Genomic DNA, 6773 nt, shown 5'->3' with positions numbered 1-6773 from the left:
GTGCTTTGGAGAGCTAAACACACAGTGCCTGAATTATTTATCTTTAACATGAAGAAACAGGCCAAATTCCCAGGTGATATGGAATGACCCTGATAAGGAACACAGAGATGGCTGTGAAAGCTGCACAGGAGCTGCCCCCCATGTGTATCTGTTGTGATTGCTGAGATCCTTCCTGCCCTGAGGATTTGTGACCTGGAGTGCATGGGGAGCTCCTGTGTGGGTCTGCCCTATGCCTGTAACATTGAGCTCTGTCACAGCAGAGTAGGAACAGGCCCAGGAAAAGGGGTTTGCCCAGTGTCTCAGCACTGCTTTGGCTCTCCCAGCAGATTAGGCTCTGGAGCAGAGCTTCCCCTGCAATCATTAACCCTACCACACCTGCCCCAGTAACAACATTAGGCACAATACTGCACCAATAAAGATAACGCTGCGATAGCTGTGTTTGTGTCCCAAAATAACACTTATGCATCAGTTCCCATTCCATTTTTTCCTCCTTTTATGTGAGGTAGGTTTGTTGGAGCAGCCAGAGGTTAGGTCCTGCTCTGCTATCACAGCTGCATCCCCTGGCAGCACAGCTTCCCCTGAGGTCTCCCCTGGCCATTCCCCACAGCTCCCCCAGCACACCCTGGAGGCAGGAAGGCTGCAGTGCCCTCCAGCAAGAGGACAATAGTTCATTTTTCCTATGAAGCACCTGCTGTCTCTCACACCTGCCCTTTCCCTAGCCAGGGTCTCTCTTCCATCCTTTTCCTTCCTTTTCCATCCTTTCGCCGACACTCCCTTTTGCTCCCTCTTTCCTTCCCACCCTTCCTCCTTTCCCCTTTTCCCTCTCCTTCTCCCTCTCCCCCCACTGCCCCCAACCATCTCTCTCCTCTCCCCCCGACCCTCTCTCCCACTTTCACTTTACCCTCCGCGTCCCCTCCCGCCATTGGCCGCACAGTCTCCGCGCTCCGCCTCCGATTGGAGGAAGCTCACGTCCATCAGGACTCGATGCCCGCGCCCTCGATGCGGGCAGCGGAGCGCGGGGCGGCGACAAGAGGGCAGCGGCGGCAGTGGCGGCAGGTACCGGCCGGGGGGACCGGGACCGGGATCGCAGGGACATGGGAGGGATGGAGGGCTGTAGAAAGGATGGAGGGCTGTAGGAAGGATGGGGGAGCACAGGGTGGGTACCGCGAGCTGCTGGCTGCTCCGTGATACCTGGAGGGTTCTGGTTGCACAGCCGAACCGGGGACAGTGTGGGCTCTGGGAGCGGCGGGACCACCGATGAGATCCCCTTCCCCACAGCTCTGCACCGCTCGGGGAGCCCCGAGGCGACAGGGATGGGCGCGGGAGGAGCCGTAGAAAAGCCCTGCGATGGGGATGGGGAGCGGACATGGGGATGGGGACGGGAGAGCGGGGATGGGGGAGCAGGGATGGGGATGGAGGAGCGGGGATGGGATTCTTCACCGGGGTCCGGGGAGGAGCGGATGGTGCCATGCGAGTGTTCTGTGGTCATCGTGTGCGGAAACGCGTGTCTCGCTTCAAGGGGAAAAAAAAAAATAGCCGCACGCGAATCGAGACTTTCCATTTGGGCTTTCAGCGCGATGCTTTCAGAACAATACTTTTTACCACGGTGTAACTGAAATTCGTCAGGACTGAATCATTTCTTCTTTTTCTCCCCTTCCCCCACCCCTCCCGTTACCATATTTCTACGGGAAATTAGAAAGGTGCAGAGAAGGAGTGGAAAGTAGGAAGAGCTGGTGTGGAGGCATGGCACAGCGATGCTTACAGCAAGTGAAAGGGATGTGAGCACTACCAGCATCCTTATTTCAAGGGAATAGTAGCTAAGTTAGAGAAGGAAGGCAGAGACAGCACGCTGGGCTGAAATCGCAGTGCTCTCATTGTTTGACCTGTATTACTTTTGGTAACCTATTTGCTCAGTTGATACGAATCTGGAGTGTTGTAACAAAAACGTGCTTTTCAGCTTTAAGTCCTCAGAAGACTCTTCTGGATGACATTCATCACAAGTTTGTTGCATGTGTCTTTTATAACCATTCTATAGTCTGATTTTACCGAGCAACACGCTACAAACGTGAAGTTATCCCAGTCTGCCACTTCCATTTCTCCACCCCCCCCTCATACCCTCCCCCTTTTCTAGGCTCCTATATGGAGTCGCTTGGTTGTAAAAGCACACATTGAAATCGCATCTGATGGAGAACTAAAACAAAGGGGATCTTTAGAGACATATGCCTTCAGCTGTTGTAAACGTGATAAGTAGGATGAAACAGGGTGGGCGGGGAGAAGGAGTTAGTCAAATAACGAAAAGAAAAAAGAAAAAAAAAAAGCGAAGCTATTTTTATGCAAAGAGATCCAGCCTGCAGGCTACCTCAAATGATGTGAAGCGCTGCTCACAGCCCTGTGCCTTGGGGCTGCCCGCAAACTCCTGCCCTGTGTTTGGCACTGAGCAGTGTGAGTGTGCCCAGGTGTGCCAGGAGCTGTGCAGGACAGTGCTACGTGGATCCTGCCCTCAGTTACCCCCGTGGAGATCCTGCCCTGGGATGGCAAAACACTGGAATTCCAACAGCAATCGATGCACGTTGTAGTTATTCCTGGCTCTGGGAACTTAGGAGCTACCTGAGCAAGTGCTTACTAGAAATCTATACAGGGATTAGAGATTCACAGACAACAGAGAAGATAGGATCAGCCATTACCAAAAGAAATAACCCCTGTTTTAGGAATATCAGCATCCAGCCGCTCTCCCCCTCATGATTTCCAGTTTCAACCCATCAAGGCTGCCTTAGTCTCTTTCGTGTGCCTGAAGCATGCTGTGGTCCTGCTCCTGGTTTGGATCTTTACACCCTGCAGCAGCCTAAAATGACTCATGGCTCTGCCTTGTGCTGATCATTCTGTTCTTTCCCTGCTGAGCCCTTGTTCTGCTCCCCTTTACTTCACAGTGCACCAAGCCCTGCTACCTGCCTTTCCCTGAGGGTTTGGTCACAACCCATGGGTGAAGGTGCCAAATATTCTGTTTTGCCATTTGGGTTTGTGGGTTTCTTTGTTCTGTTCTCTGAGCTGCTGCTCATGCATTGATTACTCAGACCCTGGGACGTTTAAGTCTTGCACAGTCCCATTAATGCAATGATGAGCAGTGGAAATGCTTCGTAAGGTGCATGGCAGCACTTAGCAGAGCTGATAGCTTGCTGCTGGCGTTTCAGGATAGTGAGATGCTGGGCACGGTTTCAAGGGGAAGCTTCCCTTCCCCCTTTGGGTTCTGTTCTTGATAACAGGACGCTGGTGTTACAGCAGGGTGCAGGGTGGATAATGCTCTGAAGTGCATTGATATTCCAGTCTTTATTTCAGTGCCTGATACGAAATGAGTCCTGCTTACCCAGGACTCAAAAACTGTGTTATCTGGGCCCACTTCTGGGCTGATCTGTGCTGATGAGCACAACAGCACTGGGACAACAGCAGCTCTGACCGCATCTATTCCTGCCCCATGCTTGACACACAAGCACAGCATGTTAGCAGCTCCCCCAGCTGCCCTAGGAGCTGCTATTGGAGCTACTACCCTCCTTTCCCTTTTCAGAATGGATTAATTGCTAGACCTCCCCATGATATAATTAGTTCTGTGCCATCTTGGCCCTGAACAACATCCCAGTGATGCTAAACTGGGCGATCCAAGAGGAAAGAGATTCTGCAAACACTTCCATGGAAAGTGCTGTGAGGGAGCGCTCATCTGTTTGATGAAACCCAGGCAGAACTGCCCATCCCACCCCAGAAGTCGGGATGACTGATTGTAGATGAGTGCTCAGAGAGGGCCACTAAGCAGTGGATGTTACATCAGACTTTTTGTTTGTACCGACAAGATGAGTACGTGTAGTATTTAATATTGGCAGAACGATGTTATTCTAACTTTAAGTCTCTCTTCAGGCAGAAGTACTGATAAATCAGGGCAACTACCATATTGCTGGTACCAAAAATAACGTCATTCCAGGTTTACCAGCAATGGGAGTATGTCAGTGGTGGGAAATCTCTGCTTTATTCTTGTTATCCCTGTTGGGTGTTCAGTAACAAAGATGTTAGGCTGATCTCCCACTATGGTGGTGCTGGGGAGCTGGACAAAACAACCTTTAAAGGTCCCTTCTGACTCACATGATTCTATGATTCTATGTGTAGTTACACTAAAACTAAATTTGATTCCTCTTCTTTATATATATATATAAATAACATATTGCTGTGTGATGTCAGAAGTCTTCAGCCACTTGAATTCTCAGATCTTGGGCTGGGTCTTCCAAGCATGAAAACGAAATGCTGACAAGTTTTTTTAACCACTGCTCGGTGGTTTGAAGGAGTTTAGGAGTCTTTTTCATGTGGAGAAAGCAAGGCCAAACACTTTTATTTCCCAAAAGATACTTTGACTTTGCAGTGCTCTGGCTGAAAATAATCCAAGAAAAAGTACTTTTTGGCTTTTTTGTAGATGCGCTTTCACATTTGTGAACTCGAGTGCTTCAGATGCACTGAGATAGGGGTTAATTTTCTAAATGGCACTAAGAGATAGAAAAAGAATACATCTAGGTGACAGAGTTCTGCTAAGTGATCCTAACCCACCGTACAGAAATAAACAGTTCCCCACAGCGTCTGAAGGGCTTGGGTGCTGCTCAGTTCCCTTGCATTCTCTTCTACGAAACTGCATCAATATTTTTGACCTACCATCCTCCAAATAAAATAGATTTGAACTTTTAACTCAAGCTTGCTCTCACCTAACAAGCTGCACAGGAAACAGGAGCCTGGCTCCTTGTGGGACTGACCTGCTCCTGCTATGCTTTGGTATAATGGAGGCCAAGGCAGATGCCACAGGGCTTCACGTTAGCGTAAGAATTCCCCCAAAAAGGGATTGCCTGTCAGTGCTTTCAAAGCAGCTTTACGCTTTGTATTGCTGGTGTGGAGTCAGTGCTGTGGAGGATTCTGACCCTTCAGGCCAGATGTGGGGCTTCTTTACAGCGTTGCCCCACGGAGCTCATGAGCCCCTTAGCGTGTGTTCCTTTTATTTGGCAGAAAACCTTGAAGGGACTACTTTAAGATGCTGAAGAAATTGAATTTAAAATGAGTGCAGAGTAAGTAACCAGGCTGTGTTCATGCCACACAGGACTGCAGGGGCTGTGAGGGGCAGGCAGGTCCTCAGCAAGGCAAACCAAACAGCTCCTAAGTCAGAAACAAGAACCACGCCATGCTGCTGCATGGGAGCAGGAATCTCTTGAAGGCAGTTTTCAGATTTCTGAGTAAATCTGTCCCCTCACAGCTGCCCTCTGAGGCTGCGCTTCTCATCCATGAGAGCACAGAGGGTACAAAGCAGAAGCCGTGCCCACAGAACGCAGGGACAGCAAACCCCTCTGAATTCCAGCAGATGTTTTGGGTTGACAATGGGAACATTATATGCCTGTTTATTCCTTTATCTCAGGAAGAAATACCATTTGGCAGCAATTTGTTCCCTGGCAGTGGGAATGAATTGCTGGCCCGATTGAGCCTTGTGAGAGGAGAGGGGTGCCATCCTGTAAGAGCTTTGCAAAGCCAGCAGCGTTTGTGCTGGCAGAGCACACACACACACCTGTGCACTCACTGTCCTATGGGCCCACCTCACCACGTCATCAGTGCTGATGGCTTCAAGCATTTTTCCACCAGCATCTCCCAAAGTAATTTCATGTTTTCTGGTCAGCAGTGATTTTTACTCCTTGCGCTCAGCCACGTGGAAGCATCGGGCCATAACACAACTGCCTGTGTGCACCCTGCTGTGCTTTGTGGCCATCCCTGAGACATTCTGTGCCTTCTGCATTAAGTCATGGCTGCAGCCATGATAGGGGATTGCAGCAAAGACATTGGTGAGGACTCAGCATTTTGGAGGTTTCTAAGGAAGCAATGACTTCAGGCTGGCTTCTCAAAACCTCCTGCAGTTCTCAGGCCATAATATTCACCACGTAGCTTCTGCCTGTCCCCATTTGCATGATCAGCAGTCCTGCACACTGCTCATGTGCTGCCCTCAATCTCTGATCCATTCTCTTTGGGACTGTGTTCCTGCCCAAATCTCATCACCGCTGTAGTTTGTGGTTACGGTACCAGTTTGGGATTTTGAGTCAGAGAAGGAGGATTCCTTTGACGGGGATCATCATTTCCTCTTGATTGCATAATAAGGATATGTTTTTCTTAAAGAAATCTCCAAACCATGATGTGTTGCGTGATCAGATGCAAACTAACCCCAATCTGACGTGGTGTTTATTTTAAGAGGATGAAATACAACTGTTTTGTTTAGCTCATCATAGGAGGGCAGATAGTGAGTACTTGGTGCCATGAGACTTCAAGGAAGCACACACTGAGTCAGAAGTCCCACAGCTACATGACCTGAGCACTGGTCTGGTCCAAAAAGCCTTGTGTCACATCAGCTTTGTGCCCAAGGGGTCATTTTGCACCATCTGGCTTTGTGCTAGATCAAATACAGTTTCTGTTGTTGTAGCTAACAGGAGACCAGAGTATATTCAAAATAATATGCTTGGCTAATCCAACAGAAATATGATTATATGCCCATACCTGCTCCAGATCATATCTGTACTAATGGGTGATTTAGAAACACAAAAAGTAGTGATGGTGGAGACATGGCTGGAGAGCCATAAACAAGCTGGACCTGATGATCTTTTCACAGTGGGCAGTAGAGACGATAGGAATGTCCAACTCCAGTTAGATATTTAACTTTTAAACAAGTGATTAAGAGAGAAATCCCATTCTTAATGCAGAATGACATTGCAGGGAGT

At 49.0% G+C, this 6773-nt stretch overlaps 1 protein-coding gene across 2 annotated transcripts in view; it reads left to right on the top strand.

Moving 5' to 3' along the window:
- Positions 1-1016: 1016 nt before the first annotated feature.
- SLCO4A1 (solute carrier organic anion transporter family member 4A1) overlaps positions 1017-6773 on the top strand; it is a 23727-nt gene continuing 17970 nt past the window's right edge. The window contains exon 1 of one of the 2 annotated variants that reach the window (XM_042884746.1): positions 1017-1056. The gene's annotated coding sequence lies outside the window, so the exon portion shown is untranslated. The remainder of the gene's footprint in view (positions 1057-6773) is intronic. The other variant, XM_042884747.1, reaches the window with a different exon arrangement.

The sequence above is a fragment of the Lagopus leucura genome, unplaced genomic scaffold, assembly GCF_019238085.1.
Source record: "Lagopus leucura isolate 7727_CA_CO unplaced genomic scaffold, USGS_WTPT01 Super-Scaffold_100045, whole genome shotgun sequence".
Lineage (NCBI taxonomy): Eukaryota > Metazoa > Chordata > Aves > Galliformes > Phasianidae > Lagopus > Lagopus leucura.
Note: the sequence above shows the minus strand (reverse complement) of the source record. Positions and strands in the feature narration are given on the sequence as shown.